Raw genomic sequence first — 17,147 nt, forward strand, 5'->3', positions numbered from 1 at the left:
ATGCCGCATCCTACTTGTATTGAAGGAAACCTAGAATTTCCTCTTTATTGCTACACATCTCTTTAAGTCTCTTATCTTTAGTGACTAAAGTAAAATTTGGTTCTTTAATAAGTAATCATACCTGTTTCTTGATTTGACCTGAGAACTTAAAGTTTTGTCTTTAAACAAAGCTTGTTAGAAAGGGAGTTAAAGTGTGGCTCACTAGTCTGGAGCCTGTGAAGGATGTTACAGTTGTTGCAGATAGACAACAGGCCTTGTTTGCATTGAACTACAGCAATGTCTCATGCTCTTCCTTGTTCTCTATTTAGCACTTCATCTTCATCTAATCTCTAACAAAGCATGGTCTGTGGCAGGCAGCCTGCGGTAAGCATAGTGAATCAGCCTATCCTTCTGGAAGGTGACAGCAGTGAGGAGTGTCTAAATATTTATTTCAAATATATTCTATCCTGTAGTCCTCCAAATTCAAAGACTTTCCCATTTAAAATACCCATGGCCCTATCATTCCTATGGTTTTTGCAATAAGGGGCCATGCAAATGAACTCAAGTATGAAAATTACTGCCAAGCTGGTATAAACCATATAACTCGTCCTTTAAGGGATAGTGTGGAGAAGGAAGGGCACTCTTTAGAGCAGGATTGCCACAGATGGTTATGTATATTGGTGGGGGTCCTTTGTGGTATGGATGGCTGCATAGGAGGATAGAGTGGTTAGATGGATCAGGTTATCTACAGTAACAAACAGCCCCAGTCTCAGTGGTTCAACACAACAAAAAGTTCATTGTTTTCTCATGCTAGATGTCCAGCATGAGTAGGCAGGGAGATCCGGGCCGAGCTATGACATATCAATATACACTTCTACAATCAGCTGAGCAGGGAGAAGAAAGTATGATGAATCATGAAGTGGGTCTTAAGCCTCTGCCTACCAGCAACACATGTCCCTTCTATTTCCATTTCATTGGTCAAAGCAAGTCATATGCCCACATCTAATTACAAAGGAGGCAGAGGTGTGCAATCTTACAACACACCCAGAAAGAGAAAAGAATGAGAATCTTTGGAACAATCCTAATGACTACCACTGGGGGATCCATTTGGAAGGACTCCAGTGCTACCTTTGTGTTCTAGTAGCAGCTCTCAACTGAGATCGGAAAAATGGCTTCCACATTTAGAAGTCTGGTAACCATCCTCACAAGTCAGGTACCTTATTTCCAAAGGTAGGTGTTGTGAATAGTTTTCTAGAGGGAAAAGCAGTAAGTCCTAACTCCTCTAAGAAGGTTCACTATATTCCTTTCATGTTTGAAATAAGGCATTCCCTAAAACACAGAAACCATTATTGAGAAACAGCATAAATAGCATAAGACTGATTCTCAGAGGCTCCAGAAATAAAACATGCTTCTACATAGTGGACACTAACGATTGTCTGAAAAGCCTACCCTTTCTGAGTGCTGTCGTTCTCTTCCACATTTGAGCCATATGTTAAAGGGATGGGATCCTGGCAGCCATTCTGTTCAACATGATCCTGCCTCTAAGACAGAGCAGATTGATCAGAGTAGACATGTGACCAAGGCTGGGCAAGAGTCTCTTTCCTAGGAATCAGAGTTTGAACAAATAGAAACAACCTCAGAAAACAAATAGTTTGGACTAATTGGTCTGGGTTTTCTGCTGATTGGAAACGTGATACGTGACTGAGATTATTAGTGCTCACTGACTTCCCAATGCTCATCTCATTTCTCAGTTCTCCTTGCAGTTAGGTTGAGGCCATGTGACTAATTTCTAGCCAACGGGAAATAGATAGAAGTGATTATAAGATAATTCTAGGCCTGGCTGTTGAAAATATTTCTCATCTCTCTTCACTTTCTGCTTCCCTACCACAGTGACCTTGGAGGCCACATGTTCTAAATCACATAGTGATAGGATGGAGAAAGGTTGCTCAGTCCATAGAAAATTGTGACATGAGTTAGGAAAAACATCTTCATGGTTTAAGATTTCTTTTTTTCCTTTGAGACAGAGTCTTACTCCGCCACCCGAGCTTGAGTGGATTGGCATGATCTCAGCTCATTGCAACCTCCTCCTCCTGGGTTCAAGCAATTCTCATGCCTCAGCCTCTCGAGGAGCTGAGATTATAGGTGTGCATCAACCATGCCTGGGTAATTTTTAGACAGGATGTTACCATGTTGGCCAAGCTGTTCTCAAACTCTTGACCTCAAGGGATCCGCCAGCCTTGGCCTCCCAAAGTGCTGGGATTACAGGAGTGAGCCTTCGCTCCCGGATACGATTTATTTCTTACTTCAACATAACCTAGACTATCCTGACTAACATAAAACAAACACAAGAGTGCTGTGTTTCACTGAGAAGCAAAGAAAAGTTGAGTTACGAAGAGGCATAAAGATGATGTTCATGTACAAAGAGGAGCAGAGTTAAGAAAGAGTCCCTGGGTCCTTCTAATTCCTGGTTCCAACCCCATCTTGAGAGAAAACTGCATTTCTTTCCTTGGCTTCTATGACTTTCTTGCATCCCTGTAAGTACCTTTTTTATTAAGCCTGTACCAAAGAGTTTCCATCCTTTGCAGACAAAAGAAGTCACAACTAACATTCCTCTTACCTGAGTGCTTCAGTTTATGTTTCACTCATAACACGAAGACAACTATATTAATAGGCATGGTTCTGGTTTAGATTTCTAATTCCTTCATGCCTTTTATTTTGTCTAGGAATGCCAAGAACTACAGCAAAATCTTGTCCAGATGTGATTCCACAATACAGTCAGCCCTGAAGACACAACTCCAGAATTACAGATTTTGTCTGTTTATCCAAAATGTAAGTAAAGGTGGGTAATCTTTTCAGTTTATTGGTTACAAATGACCAGCTGACAAGTTACTCAACTTCTGCAATTGTGGTGAAATTCTAGAGCTACCAAGAAAGGGTCACTTGTCCAAGAAGAACAGCTAAGGGATTGATTGGCTCTTCAGAACCTGTGCCAACTTCCTTTCTGCAGGCGGGCTAAATAGTGGATACCTTTTAGAGAAGGGAAGCCATCATATTAGGAAAAAACCTCTCTCTGCCGTGAACAAGCTGAATGCAATCACAGAAACTGCAGACAAAAGAGCTTTTGATGACAGATACTTCTGATGCCTGGTGCCTTCAAAGGCATTCCAGGAAAGGTGAAGGAATAATTATGATTAACAATAACTCATATTTCTTCCAGGATGTTACTCATTGAACCAGTAGAACACTTGAGAAATATTTCAGTGAGTCAGCTCATATCCAATTTGGCAAAAAGATCCTGCACCCCCAAGCTCTTTGCGTTGAGCTGAATAAACCCAAATGAATACATTCTGGGAGAGAAGTAAAGGCAGTAGAATGTTGGTGGTAAAAGACATTTTATGGCTCCTTCATTTTCCACCTCCCTCATCCTACCTCCAAATTCAAGTGAAATGAAATTATCAAGGCTGATGAAGAAAATCTTGAGCATGCCTTTAGAAAAGATAAAGAACTCAGATGAAGGAAAAATGCAGAAACACCACCAGAAAATAAGGAGAGTCTGATAACTCATCACACATCTAAAACAAAATGAACTTATAAATTTGTATGGCAACTTATACAATAAGAGCATACACCAAAAGCCAGTTAAAATAATAATGGTTACAAATAAAAAGAAGGTTGGACTAGATGGTCTGAGGTCTTTTATTCAAAATTCCATGATAAAAGGACCATACAGACTGATGTGGCAAAAGGGCCAAATTGGCTGTTGATGAAGTTTATCCTATGATAATGGCACTGACATTCATTATTTTATTTTTTACTGGCCTTAGAAGAGTTTATTAAAATACAGGTACAGATTAAAGAAGAATTAAAAACCCAATACCGGCCAGGCATGGTGGCTCATGCCTGTAATCCCAGTATTTTGGGAGGCTGAGGTGGGCAAATTGCTTGAGCCCAGGAGTTTGAGATCAGCTTGGGCAACATGGCAAAATCCTGTCTCTACCAAAAATTTTTTTAAAAAAATTAGCCAAGCATTGTGCTGCATGCCTGTAATCCCAACTACTTGGGAGGCTGAGGTAGGAGTATTGCTTGAACCCAGAAGGTGGAGACTGAAGTGAGCTGAGATCACACCACTGCACTCCAGGCTGGGTGACAGAGTGAGACCTCATCTAAAAAAAAGACCCAAAAAACAAAAATCATAAAAAGCCCAATACCCATGCACTCACTACCTAACCTAGTTTAAGAATAAAATATTAACAAGTCCCATGCACCTGCCCCCAAAAACTCTCCTGTTTACATCTCATCCATGATTATCCAGAGGCTAACACTAATTTGCACTTTTAAGAATTTGCCCTTTCATGTTAATCATTTCCTGCTTTCTTTATGGTTTACCACCTATGTTTATATACCTAAACAATATGTTGATCAGTTTTGAAAATTTAGTCGTTGTGTAAAAAAAAAACAACCAAAGTTCTATTAGTTGAAATCTTAGCATCCGCTTCTTTAAGCATTTAGGAGACACCTTTCTGGGGAAGTTAGTGGGCAATGTCATACACTAGTCCTAGGAAACACAGGGCTCTGTGGAGTCTGAGCACCTGGCAATGTTCCTAGGTGAGTCTGGTATTGAAGTCAGGCAGAAATATGGTCAGAGGGTAGGGGATGCTCTCTATATTCCTAACTCGCCTCCAGCTCTCAGATGCAGGTTTAAGCAGAAACTCTGGAGAGGTGCAACGAATGTCCTCAACTAAGGCAAGCAGCAGGGTATGGAATAGAGAGCTGGACACAGTAAGAATCTGGGCAAGCTCACTCAAGCATTCTATCCTGGGGTTGAAAAAGAGAGTAAAATAGCAGTGGAAACTTGGCTACGACAGCCACCAACATGTCTGTCTCTTGAGTCTCATGCCCCTCTCTGGAACAGTTGCCCTCTGTCTGTTGATAGCTGTCCTGGAATTTCTCTTCACTGTCCTTATGGGGATTCCTTTTGCCTTTCACATGGGCTGGATCATGTGCTTATTGTATCCAGATCAGACCACATAATTTGTGGAGTCCAGTGCACAATGAAAACCTGGGGCCTCTTGTTTAAAAATTATAAGAATTTCAAGATGACAACAGTGTAGTAGTAAACCAAGTATGGGGTCCTTCTATGTGCAGAATCCTGTGTGACTATATGGGTTGATATCCACAAAGTCAGCCCTGTCTATATCTCATGTCTTCCTGTTTCCTAGTTTATTCCTTTTTTTTAGTGGAACACATTCCAGTCGTTTTTTGTTTGTTTGTTTTGTTTTGTTTTGTTTTGTTTTTAGAAAGGGTGCCTGGGAAATAAGTTTTTGAGACTTGGATGCCTGAAAATGTCATTGTTCTATCCTCATTCTTGAATGTGAACCACTTTATTGTGTAACACTGAATTCTGAATATTGCTCCCTGGAACTGTATAATTCACTAGTCCTGTTTGATTGATGGTTTGGCTGGGTATAAAGTTCTAGCTTGGAAATAATTTTCCTTCAGTATTTTAAAGGTATTGCTCCCTTGTCTTGTTTATAGTGCATTGCTGAGAGTCTGAAATTATTTGGATTCTTAACTTTGTGTGTGTGACTTGTTTATGCCTTTCTAGAAGCTTACATAATTTTCTTTTTTCCCCAGAGTTCTAAAAATTTACAACATGCCTTTATCAGGGTCTGTTTTCATCCATATAGGCCCTTTAGTTCTAGCAATTGCTGTTCATCAGTTCTGATAAATTTTATTGAATTATTTCATTGACAATTTTTTCTGCTTCATTTATGTTTTCTGGAGCTCTTATAATTTGGATAGTGAACCTTCTAGAACAGACCTCTCATTTCCTTACCCATTCTCTCCTGTCTACTCTTTGTTTTACTTTCTGAGAAAATCTTTAATCTTACATTCTAGTCTTTTAAATTTTTTAACTTCATGACTTTTTTTTTTAAATTTCTAAGGGCTCTTTTTATTCTCTAAATGATCTTTTTTATACCATTCTATTTTCTTTCATGTATGCAGTATTTGTCTATTATCTGAGGATATGGGAAAACTTGTTTGTTTTCCTCTCCCAGCATAGTCTCTATTGCTTCATATTGCCTTTTCCTTGTATTTATTTAGGTCTCTATCTTTTTCAGAGGGGACTGTCCTCAGATATCTGGTGTATTAGTTCATTCTCCTTCTGCTATAAGAGCATACCCGAGGCTGGGTAATTTATAAAGGAAAGAGAAGACTCACAGTTTTGCAGGGCTGGGGAGGCCTCCAGAAATTTACAATCGTAGCGGAAGGGGAAGCAAACATGTCCTTTCTCACAAGAGGCAGGAAGGAGAAGACTAAACGCCCAGTGAAGGGGGGTGGGGTGGGGAAGCCCCTTATAAAACCATCAGATCTCGTGAGAACTAACTCATTCTCATGAGAACAGAATGGGAGAAACCACCCCCATTATTCAATTATCTCCACCTGATCCCTTCCACAATATGTGGGAATTATGGGAATTACAATTCAATGTGAGATTTCGGTGAGGACCCAGCCAAACCATATCATTTGGTAATCCTTGGTTTTCTGCACTAAAAAATGCTGATTAAAAGCACTAGACAAGTTGACAGGGCTTGTTGACTTTGAACTTAAGGATAATCTAGATGTACAGTTTCTTGGCAGACCTCTGAAGTGAGTGTCTTTACTTTTTTTTTTTTCCTTGTTCTGGTCAGAATCCCCAGAGAATTTTCTGATCTCCTGCCTGGTAGATGAGGGCTTGACTGAGAAACAGGTGAAAGAAAAGGGGTGGAGAGTCAGAATATATGAACTCATTTCTCCCCTCAGTAGGAAGTCCTGCTCTCAACCATACCTACAAACATAAAAACTCCAGACTTCTGTTGGGACAGGGGAGGAACAGTCACCTAGCACCATAAAGAATAAACAGGCAGCTAGGAATCCAATTGTTTCTCAAGTTGTTTTTCTTCTTTATTTAATTCCCAGGTGTACCTGATGCTGCCAATTCCTGAGCTTTTTGAAGATTCTGTGGTTTGAAGCCAGCTTAGAACTCAGCTTTTTTGGCTTGTTCATCTGCTTTCCAGCTTCCAACATTGTGTTGCTCTTATCATCTTTCCTATTTTTCCTATACTGGAATGTTGGTCTTTTGTAAAAATTTACTTAATGTGGCTTTAGGTACTTCAGGAGAAAGTGAAATTAGATACAGTCATCCTCCATTATCTGTAGGGCATATGCTCCAAAACCCCTGGTGGATATTCGACACCAGCAGAGTACTAAACCCTATATAAACTATATTTTTTCCTATACATACCTATGATAAAGTTTAATTTGTAAGTTAGGCACAGTAGGAGATTAATAGAAATAACTAAGAATAATTATATGCTATTATACAAGTTATGTGAATGTCTCTCTCAAAACATCTTAGTGTACTGTAGTTACCCTTCTTGTGATGCTATGAGATGAAAAAAGCCTACGTGATGAGATGAAGTGAGCTGAGTGATGAAGGCATTGTAATATAGTATTAGGCCGCTATTGACCTTCTGAGAGTAGGAAGGAGAATCATCTGCTTCAGGTGATTCTAGTTCATTAAGTCATGACGATGTTGATGGTTGGATGTCAGGAGCAGAGGATGTTGAGGACTAACAGGCAGGTAGCATATTCGGTATGAATAGGCTGGGCAAACAGATAATTCACATTCCATGCTGGACAGAATGAAATGGGGCAAGATTTCATTATGCTACTCAGAAAGACATGCAATTTAAAACTTATCATTGTTTATTTCTGGAATGTTCCATTTAATATTTTCAGACTGCAGTTAACCGGGGCAACTAAAACCACAGAGAGCAAAACTACAGATAAGAGGGGACTACTATACATACCTTCAATTCACTATCTTAACTCAGAACGCTGTTGGCTTTTTAAACAGCCTTTTTAGAACCAATTGTACCTCTTTTACAGTTATGCAAATGTACTGATGATGAAGTCAGTGCATTGACAGCTAACCTTCAAATCCAGGCATGGCTTCTGCTAGGGGCTTAATTGGGAAACATCTAAGAGATTCCTGCTCAGCACTTCCTCTTCTTCTCCAGAAGCCCTTCTGCATGGCCCACCTCATTCCTCACATGTTCTTACATGATCCTATATTTTGGTTAGAGTTGATTGGTGTAGGGACAGCTATTACCCAAGGTGGATATGACTCTATTCTCTTGAGATTCTTGGATATTGACCAAACTAACCACTAGGGGAGTCACTCCCTGGTGGCAAATGCTAAGATGTACATTCTCCTCCCTTCCTGTCACTCAGATTTTGTTACTGGATCAAGTTTGCCTGCATCACTCTTTCTTCAAGATGTTTTATCCCTTAAAGGCTTCCTCAGGACCCCCTTTTCCCACATGAGAATAACCAATGTAACCAGTTTATCACATAAATCTAAATTCCAGCTTTTGAGTTTAAAGTTAGGACACCCTCTCCCACTATATCCATTTTCTCATATCCATACACTCCTTCAAAAAATACTTAACAAAAACAAATTTTGTTTTACCCCTGTCCCCTTCCAGAGACTTGGTATATGTCAAAGCTAAAGTGACAGAAGGGGACCTTTAATAATGCCACTCAAGCATACATGCAAGGGGATAGACTAGGCAGAGGTTAATCTGGGTACTGTGAGATGTCAAATCGCTTTGCTTTCTACCACTGCAAGTTGCAGTGGTAGAAAACCCTTTAAGTCCCATATCTTTGGCATGGAAGAGGCTCCACTGAAGAGAGGGATCTCCAAAAGAGGTGAGACAAGAGACCAGAGGTATTAAGTGGAAGTACCGAGATCCCACCTCCTATATACTGATGCGTTATGAGACAGTACAAACCCTATTTAAAGAGGGGTAGGGGGGTGGGCTAAAATGTTTTAGTATTAAAATGTAAATTTCACAAGTAATTACAATTTTCCCTTCAGGGAACTCTTGGCAGAGTAGAATAGGTATTGACTTTGGATCCAAAGGGTTTTGAGGTCTAGGTTTAAGTACTGTGACTTTGGGCAGGTTATTTGATCTCTTTTGCCTCCTTGTCTTCATATGTGAAATGAGGATTGAAGATACAAAGATGAAAAAAGACCCTGTAAAAGGTGCCTGGCATATGGTTGAACCCTATAAATATACATTCTTTCCCATTTTTCTCATCTACTATCGAAAGCAATAAGATAATAGAGTTTGTTCTGTACAGCAAATACATATTTCCAGGAACGTTAAAGCAGGACACATCAGCAAAGGCAAAGATGGCCTATCACAGGCCTCGGGGATCTTTGAGAAGAGTACTCCTTACAGATTTATATTTGAAAAGGGAAAAGTAGCTGAGAACTCCCATATTTGTCAGGCATAGTGAAAAAAGGTTGTTTTGTTTTGTTGTTTTGTTTTGAGACTCACTGTGTTGCTGGGGCTGGAGTGCAATGGCTTGATCTTGGCTCACTAAAACCTAGGCCTCCTGAGTTCAATCGATTCTCCTGCCTCAGCCTCCTGAGTAGTTGGGACTACAGGCGCCCGCCACCACTCCCGGCTAATTTTTGTATTTTTAGTAGAGATGAGGTTTCATCATATTGGCCAGGCTTGTCTTGAACCCCTGACCTTGTGATCCGCCCACCTCAGCCTCCCAAAATGCTGGGATTACAGGCGCGAGTCACTGCACCCCGCCCAAAAGAGGTTTAAATGAACTTTTTTGGGTGGGGGGACGGGTATGTTTATTTTAACTATAAAGTCCCTGATCTCAATGCATTTGAAATAGAAGTTACACATAATATTCATTTTAATTTATTAACATGTTTGAGTCACTGATCCCTTTGACACTGGCCCCAGAAAAGTGAGTGTGTGTATTTTACTCATACAACCACACTTTTCAAGGAGTTGGCCCATCCCCTGAAGCCAAGGACACCCCAGGAATAACTTTGACCTACAAAAGTACTTTGATTTCGCCGCATCCTCCCCTTCCTTCGCACGCCCACACCACCTGCTGCCAAATAAAGAGACTGGCTAGCGCCCACAGCTCCGGGAAGGCTGGATTTTGGAGGTAGAGTTGGCAGCGGGGATGGAGTTGGGAGTGGGGACCCAGTGCCCGTGTGAGGGCAGCGCGCTATCCCCCACCCGCTTTTGCTGTTCACCCGAGAGCGAGGGACACGGGTGAGTCAGGTGGCAGAAACACACAGCACGCGCACTGGGGGACAACCTGACACAGCGTGGGCGGCGTCCCCGGGGGCGCAGTGGCTTCCACCTCCCGCGTCCTATGGGGAGGCGAGGAGAGAAGGAGCAGACTGAGCCGAAGGAAGGACCCCGCCTTTTGGGAGAACTGCGGGTTGACAGCAACTGTACCTACCAGTCGTGAGGACAAGATTTTTCACTAGAACCTGGATTATTTCTCCCTTCTCCATCTTGCCACGCCCAGCCAAGGGACTTCTTGGGCTGCGCAGGGACAGAAAGGAGCTGAGAACCCCCATATTGGTTAGGCATGGTGGAGGAAGGTTTAATATAGACTTTGTTTTAACCACGAAGTCCCTAATTCCAATACATTTAAAATATAATCCATACATAATACTAATATTAACTTGGCGACGTTTTTGAGCCACTGATTCCTGCAACGCCTGCTCAGCAGTGGGCAGGACCCTCAGAGCCCACGAGCCTGAAGCGGCGATGAGGGACCCGCCCCTGCGGATTGCACAGGAATTACCCGCAACAGCCCAGGAGTGCTGGCCACACACGCGAAGGGTGGGGCGGGGATGGTGCCCAGGTCTGCAGCCTCAAATCCTTTGGGGGTAGGTTCAGCGATATAGACGCTGGCAAGAGTCAGGGGCTGGGCTGGGCTTTGGCAATAAAGGAGATGTCCCTACTCCCTGCGTGGTATGAGTCCCAGGACAGGTGATTATCATCTCTGTGCCTTTTCCCCACCCCCAGATCTAAAGGGAGAAGACGACCAGCTGTTCTGCAAGCAGAAGACCCAAAGCACACAACCCCAGGCTATTTGAGTTAATAAATAACAAAAACCGCATTCTTAAGTGGGGGGTGAGGGGGTTACATAGCTGCATTTTTTTTTTAATAAGATAAAAAATAAGTCACACTTGTCCCTGAGGATTAACATGCTTTCTCTGTTTTACTCTCCCACCCGCGGAAGTGGGTGTTTTTGCCTCTCCATTTACAAATGAAAAAACCGGCTCTGAGGGGTTGTTCAAGGTCACACAGTTAATAAGTGACAGAATCAGGGCCTAAAGCAGGCTGACCCCAAGCTGGTGTCCTTTGTTAGTGCTACGTTTCCCTGTCAGAGGTGAGGCAGAGGTGTCTTCATTACTTTTAGCAAAGAGAACCGGCTCCTCTGTATACAAATAAAGATGTGACCTGCCAAGTTACCTGGGAAGCTGCGGCCTTCACTTCTTTTCAAACCACAATGTGTCTTATGCTCTGAGCTGCTTACAGTCTCACTTATGAAATGGCTTGCTGGACTTAAGATTGGAGTCTGCAAAACTAGATGTTTATTTTCTTTTTTTTTTTTTTAATCTAACTGGCCCTATGATATGGGCCTTACTAGCCTATGTTCAGACCAAGTGATCCACCCAGGTAGTACTAACAAATGCTGCACACGCCCTTCCAATAAACGAAGACCTTAAAATTACCTTGGTCATTTAACCTTCAATTATCCAACCACTTTACAGGTATTTAATGAGCATCTCTGCCTTTCCATGCTCCAGTCTACTTTCTCCTCTGCCAGTTTTTTTTTTTTTTTTTTTTCAAACATGGTTCAGATCCAGTTAATTCTTTACTTTAAAACCCTCAGTGGTTTCCTATCATCTACAGAGTGAAGATAAGACTTGTCACATGAGGTCCCTGCCTGTATTTGCACCTCTTAAATTTGGAGTACAGGCAAAAGCAAGACAAAGTGAAACCCCAAGGTAGAGCCAAGTGTTTGATGTATCTGTAAGAGTACAGATTCTTGCCCTCAGACAACTCAAATCCTATATGAGAATAACCACAGCTGAATGAAGTATAAATGCTTCACTTCTTAGCTCACACTTGACCCTGGAGAGTTTGGTACTCACAAAGAAATGCAGGCTCCTGAGAGTAAGGGGTTCAGAGTTCATTTCTTTCTATATAACCTATCTCTTTTGGAAAAAGAGCCTGGAAACCTTTGGAAAAAAGTTGGATAACTGGGAATAAAAAAGTAGGACCAAAAAAAAAAAAAAAAAGAGAGAGAGAGAGAGAGAGAGAGAGAGAAAATGTAAATATTCTAGATCTAAAGGTCAATGCCACTGCTAGGTTCAAGCTTCAAAGTTGACTCTGGATTTCCTGGCAGCCAAGGCAAAAATGGGAAACAGGGTACATTATTTGCACTTTACTGACAGAAAAGAAGAAACCTATCCATTTTTGAAAACAAGCAAATTATTTTATGGTGCTATTTTTAATCTTGATCATCACTGCTTTTTAAATTATAAAGTTACTGTATGTCCTTTGCAAAAAATCCAAATAACAGAAATATCTATAGGGTAAAAAGTGTATGTCCCCCTTACCTATATCGCTCTATTCCCCTTATCTAGAAGTAAACCCTACCCCTGAAGACTGACAATTTATTTCTAGAGGGGTTTTGTTCTGTGCAATTAAAAGTACTTACAGTTTACACAGAATTTGGGTTTTATTTGCTTGCTTTAAAAAAAAGTATTATATTAACTATATTCTTTGTAACTTGCATTCTCACTTTATGGTGTATCAAAGACATCCTTCTCTCTATATATATAAATCTCTTCCATTTTAATGACTACAGTATTCCATTATAAAGAGGTGGCATAATCTATTTAACAGTTCTATTTGTTTCTGGTTTTATAGTTGTATACAATGAATATGCTTGTACATATACTTTTTTGTAGAAATCCATCTATATCATCAGTCTCTAGAACTATAAGATCACTTATATATTTAAAATTTTGATGCACTGTCTGCACAAATTTATACTCTCACCAAGAGTGTCTGAGTGTGCCCATTTTTCCATTCCCTTGCCAGCACTAGATATCATCAACATTTTTCATTTTCTGGCACAAACTTCTGAATGGAATTTCTCCTGGCAAGATCAACATATTTTAATCAAGAAAGGAGACCAATGAGACAGTCTCATTTTTCTTGTTCTAGGGTGGTGGTTTTGGGGCTGTGCTCCATAGAGCCCCGGGAATGCTGAGGGATAGGTGTGAGGGAGCACAAAAGGACAAGACATTCACCCTGTGAACCAGGGCACTTAGTTTATCTGTTTTACATGTTGCAGTTTGGAATAAGACTTTGTTTGAAGATAAGATTCTGTTGTTTAAAAACAAGTTTGAAAATCACTGATCTGGGGCCTTATTTCTTATTGAATCATCAGCAAATTGAAGAAGAATTAAAAATGTATTCCTTCAAGGCAAAGAAAAGATATGGAAACAATGAATCTTCAGCTGTAGCCAAAATATTCTCATTTATACACTGTGTGTGAGAATGTGTGTGTCTGCAGATGTTCTTGTTCATGCTAGGCCTCTTCTGTTGCCCACCTGACATCCTGCAACCAATCCCAAAACATGATTTCCTCCAAGGTTTACATGAAAATGACATACACACACACACACACACACACAGAACATGCACACACACCATCAGTGGGAATCATATCTTCTTTATTTGTATAAACTGGATGTCAGCTGCTCCTCCTTTCCTCTGAGACCTGGATAAAATTTCATGGTAATGATCCTCTAACATTTCTGGGAGCTCCTCCTAGCCATAGGTTCTCAGGGCCTCCTCTCCCTCCTGCTTCCTTAGGTGCCCTCTTTAAGATTCATTATGCAAAACTCAGCTCCTTCTTTGGCAGTCACACACACGAACAACAATAACAACAACAACAACAAACTACTCCTCTGCACGAAGTATCCTTGAAAAGAGTAAAATACTACAGACAGCACTTGGGGAAAGTGTCAAAGAAGGAAGAATTTGAGTCACAAGGATGGAAACTATTTCAAGACAGCATGTAAGCATCACAGGGGCCTTGGCCTACCACCAGCTCGCCTTCATCTCACTGGCTCTTCTCTCCTTTTGTTCTTTATCTCCACCCACTCCCCTCTGGATTGAACCAAGAACTTCTAATTATTTTTTCTATGAAATGTTGCAATTCTGCTCTCCCCAGCTTGTGGCCTCAGCATCGTATGGCCAATATCTTCATAGTACTTGTCTTACGACATGAAGAAAAAAAAACTTTTTTCATTAATACAAGTAGTGCTAAATAACAGAATAGCTTTAGACTATATTTTAGCAGAACGAAATGGTGTTTGTGTTATTACTAATTCCTCCTGCTGTGTGTGTGTATATATATATACACACACACAGCAGGAGGAATGTATATGTATATATGTGTGTGTGTATATATATATATATACATATATATATATCTCAGTACTTCTTTTCAAGTAGAAACAGACATTTAAAAAGTTAGAGAGCAAGTGATCTGGTTACAACAAACTCTAAACCATTATACCTTCTAGTTCAGAGGAGGCTGGGATTTGTTTTTGAGTTGTATTGCTTTTGTCCTGTAATCATATTAGATATCTGGCCCCTCCAACCAAATGTTAAGTAGCCAAGGGCAAGGACTCTTTTTGTAGCTTTTAAATGTCGAAAGTCTCTGGCATCTGCTTCATAAATGTGTAATGAATAGAACAACCACTAATTATGTGACTAAAGAAAGGGTAAGTGATAAATAAATATAAGACCCTTGGATATTTTATGAAATATGGTAGATAATTCCTTGAAAAGGCTGTAACATTAGTAATTCTTAGAGAGTTCTGTTAAAACATTCAGATATATTTTCAACTTGTATTTATCTTTTAGGAGATCCATTGTATAAGACTGAACTACTCAAAATATTCACGACATCATATTTCTTTTTGTACTGGCCTTTACTCTTCTAAAACTTATTTCCGACTTTTCCTATAAGCTAGATATTATTTTTGTTTATTCCCTTCCCATGTGGCCAGATAGGAAGGAAGCAGAGATGATTATCTATATCAATACAATATCTCCTCTTGCAGGGATCCCAAGAATAAAGAGTACTATATAAAGTAGCATGCTATGTAAACCAAGGCTTAAAACATCCTTTAGTGAACCATCATAAAATATCACTTGAAATTCCTACAGGATCTTCTGCCTGCTATGTTTAATTCCTAAATCTCATGTTATTAAAAGAAGTCTGTTTGCTCTTTTATCTACACTCCACATCATACAATTTTTTTTTCATCAAAACTGGCTTAGTTTGGTGTAAGGAAACAGGAGCATATGACAACTTAGAATTTCTGATATTTGACCCTTTGCTGTACATTTAAGCTCATGAATAGTCCAAAGCTCAGAACCCAGGCCCAATTCCATTGTGGATATATATATACCAGGCCAAGTTCCACTGTGGATATATATCTATAATATATATAATCCAAATTAGTATATATAAATATATATCCTAATTCCATTGTGAATATGTGTGTGTATGTGTATATCTGTCCTATTCTGCTTGTCTGGATGACATCATTTTTGCCAAAACATTCAAATGAAAAAATTTTAAAGCAAACTTACTTGGTGTCATGTAAATAACATGGAATAATCATAACCAGCTGTTTCACTGCTAAAATACTATCCAGTCTCTCCCAAGTCTAGTGAAGAGCTTTACTTGCTTACTTGTTGACATTTGGCTCTTATCTGCTATTGTTCCAGTTGTCCAGCTAAGGCACATTCATAAACAGGATGTGAGGGCAAAATGAGTTAACCATTTTAAGTACTTTTTCTTTCTGCAGTTCTCGCAATAAATGTGATCAATGAAGAGAAAAACATTGACGATGTAAGAAGAGTGATTTGAGATGTGGTTTAAGAGTCAGCACACCTGCGTTTGAATCCTGGTTCTAATGCTAGACAGCTGTGACCTTGGGAAAATTGTTTAACTTACTAAGCCTGTTTGCTCAGCTCTAAATTAGGGCCAGTAATACCTTTCTCATATTGTGACTGTGAGCGCTAACTGTAAAATATGTATTTAATAAATGGTAGCTGTTTTGTTGTAATTATTACCACAAAAGCTTCGCTATGTGGGACTTTGCCATCCTAAATTAATTTTTGTATTTGTGTCTCACTTTGAGCTTCTTCAAAACACCTCTCTAGCCACCATTTTATTTTATCTTCACAGCAACCTTGTAAGCTAGGTATAACAGACGCGACTAACCTCATTAAGAAACCAACAACTAGGTGACGTCAATGCATTGTCTCAGTCATCCCGTGTCTGGTCAAGTGCGGCAAGAATCTGTCTCGTCCTTACCTTCATGAACAATCCTCCAATTTGCTCTCAGACAGCAACCACGGGGAGCTGTTAGAAGTACTGTGTGATCCGTGGACACAGGGAGGGGAACATCACACACTGGGGTCTGTTGGGGGGAAGTAAGGGAGGGACATCAGGGGGTGGGGAGTGGGGGAGGGATAGCATGGGGAGAAATGCCAGATATAGGTGAAGGGGAGGAAGGCAGCAAATCACTCTGCCATGTGTGTACCTATGCAACAATCTTGCATGTTCTTCACATGTACCCCAAAACCTAAAATGCAATTAAAAAAAAAAAAAGAAGTACTGTGTGTTCATGTTACCGCCAGCCCCCTCCCCATCTCCATTTAGAATCCTTCAGTGGCTTTCCAATGCTCACAAGATAAAGGGAGAAATCCTTCATGCGGCCTGTGAGACCCTGCAGGTCTGACCCAGTTCTCCAGCTCCTCTCAGAACATCCTTGCCCTCCTGAGACCTTTCTGGGCTGTGTTCCTTAAACAGGACCCACCTCCCCACTCCGAGGTCCTCCTCCTCGATTCCTCTCTCTCCATGGAGAGAGGACCATATCTTCACATCCTTCAGTTTCAGCCCAACATAGCACTTTCTCACGGAAGGCAGGCCTTCCCAGGCTATTATTCTTCCCTTGTTATTTATGCTCATGCTTATGTTCTTTTTTTACGTAGAATTTGTCACATTTTGTAATGATATATTTGTGCAATCATTTTTTCTGGTGTCTGTCGTCTCCACTAAACTGAAAGTGCCAAGGGAGAGAAACTGGATCTACCCTGTCTCCTTTGAGTCACCTGATTTCAGCATAATGCCTGACACTTAGCATTGAAAATATGCCTGTTGAATGAATTATATGTGTTGTT

The 17,147-nt window shown here is 40.5% G+C and overlaps 1 long non-coding RNA gene across 1 annotated transcript in view; it reads left to right on the forward strand.

The window, feature by feature from the left end:
- LOC119470134 overlaps nucleotides 1-16,342 on the forward strand; it is a 67,875-nt gene extending 51,533 nt beyond the window's left edge. The window contains exons 2-3 of the long non-coding RNA XR_005199013.1: nucleotides 2,703-2,808; nucleotides 15,767-16,342. This is a non-coding gene — a long non-coding RNA (uncharacterized LOC119470134). The remainder of the gene's footprint in view (nucleotides 1-2,702; nucleotides 2,809-15,766) is intronic.
- The last annotated feature ends 805 nt before the right edge of the window (nucleotides 16,343-17,147 follow it).

Source organism: Cebus imitator, unplaced genomic scaffold, assembly GCF_001604975.1.
Source record: "Cebus imitator isolate Cc_AM_T3 unplaced genomic scaffold, Cebus_imitator-1.0 Scaffold23, whole genome shotgun sequence".
Taxonomy (NCBI): Eukaryota; Metazoa; Chordata; class Mammalia; order Primates; family Cebidae; genus Cebus; species Cebus imitator.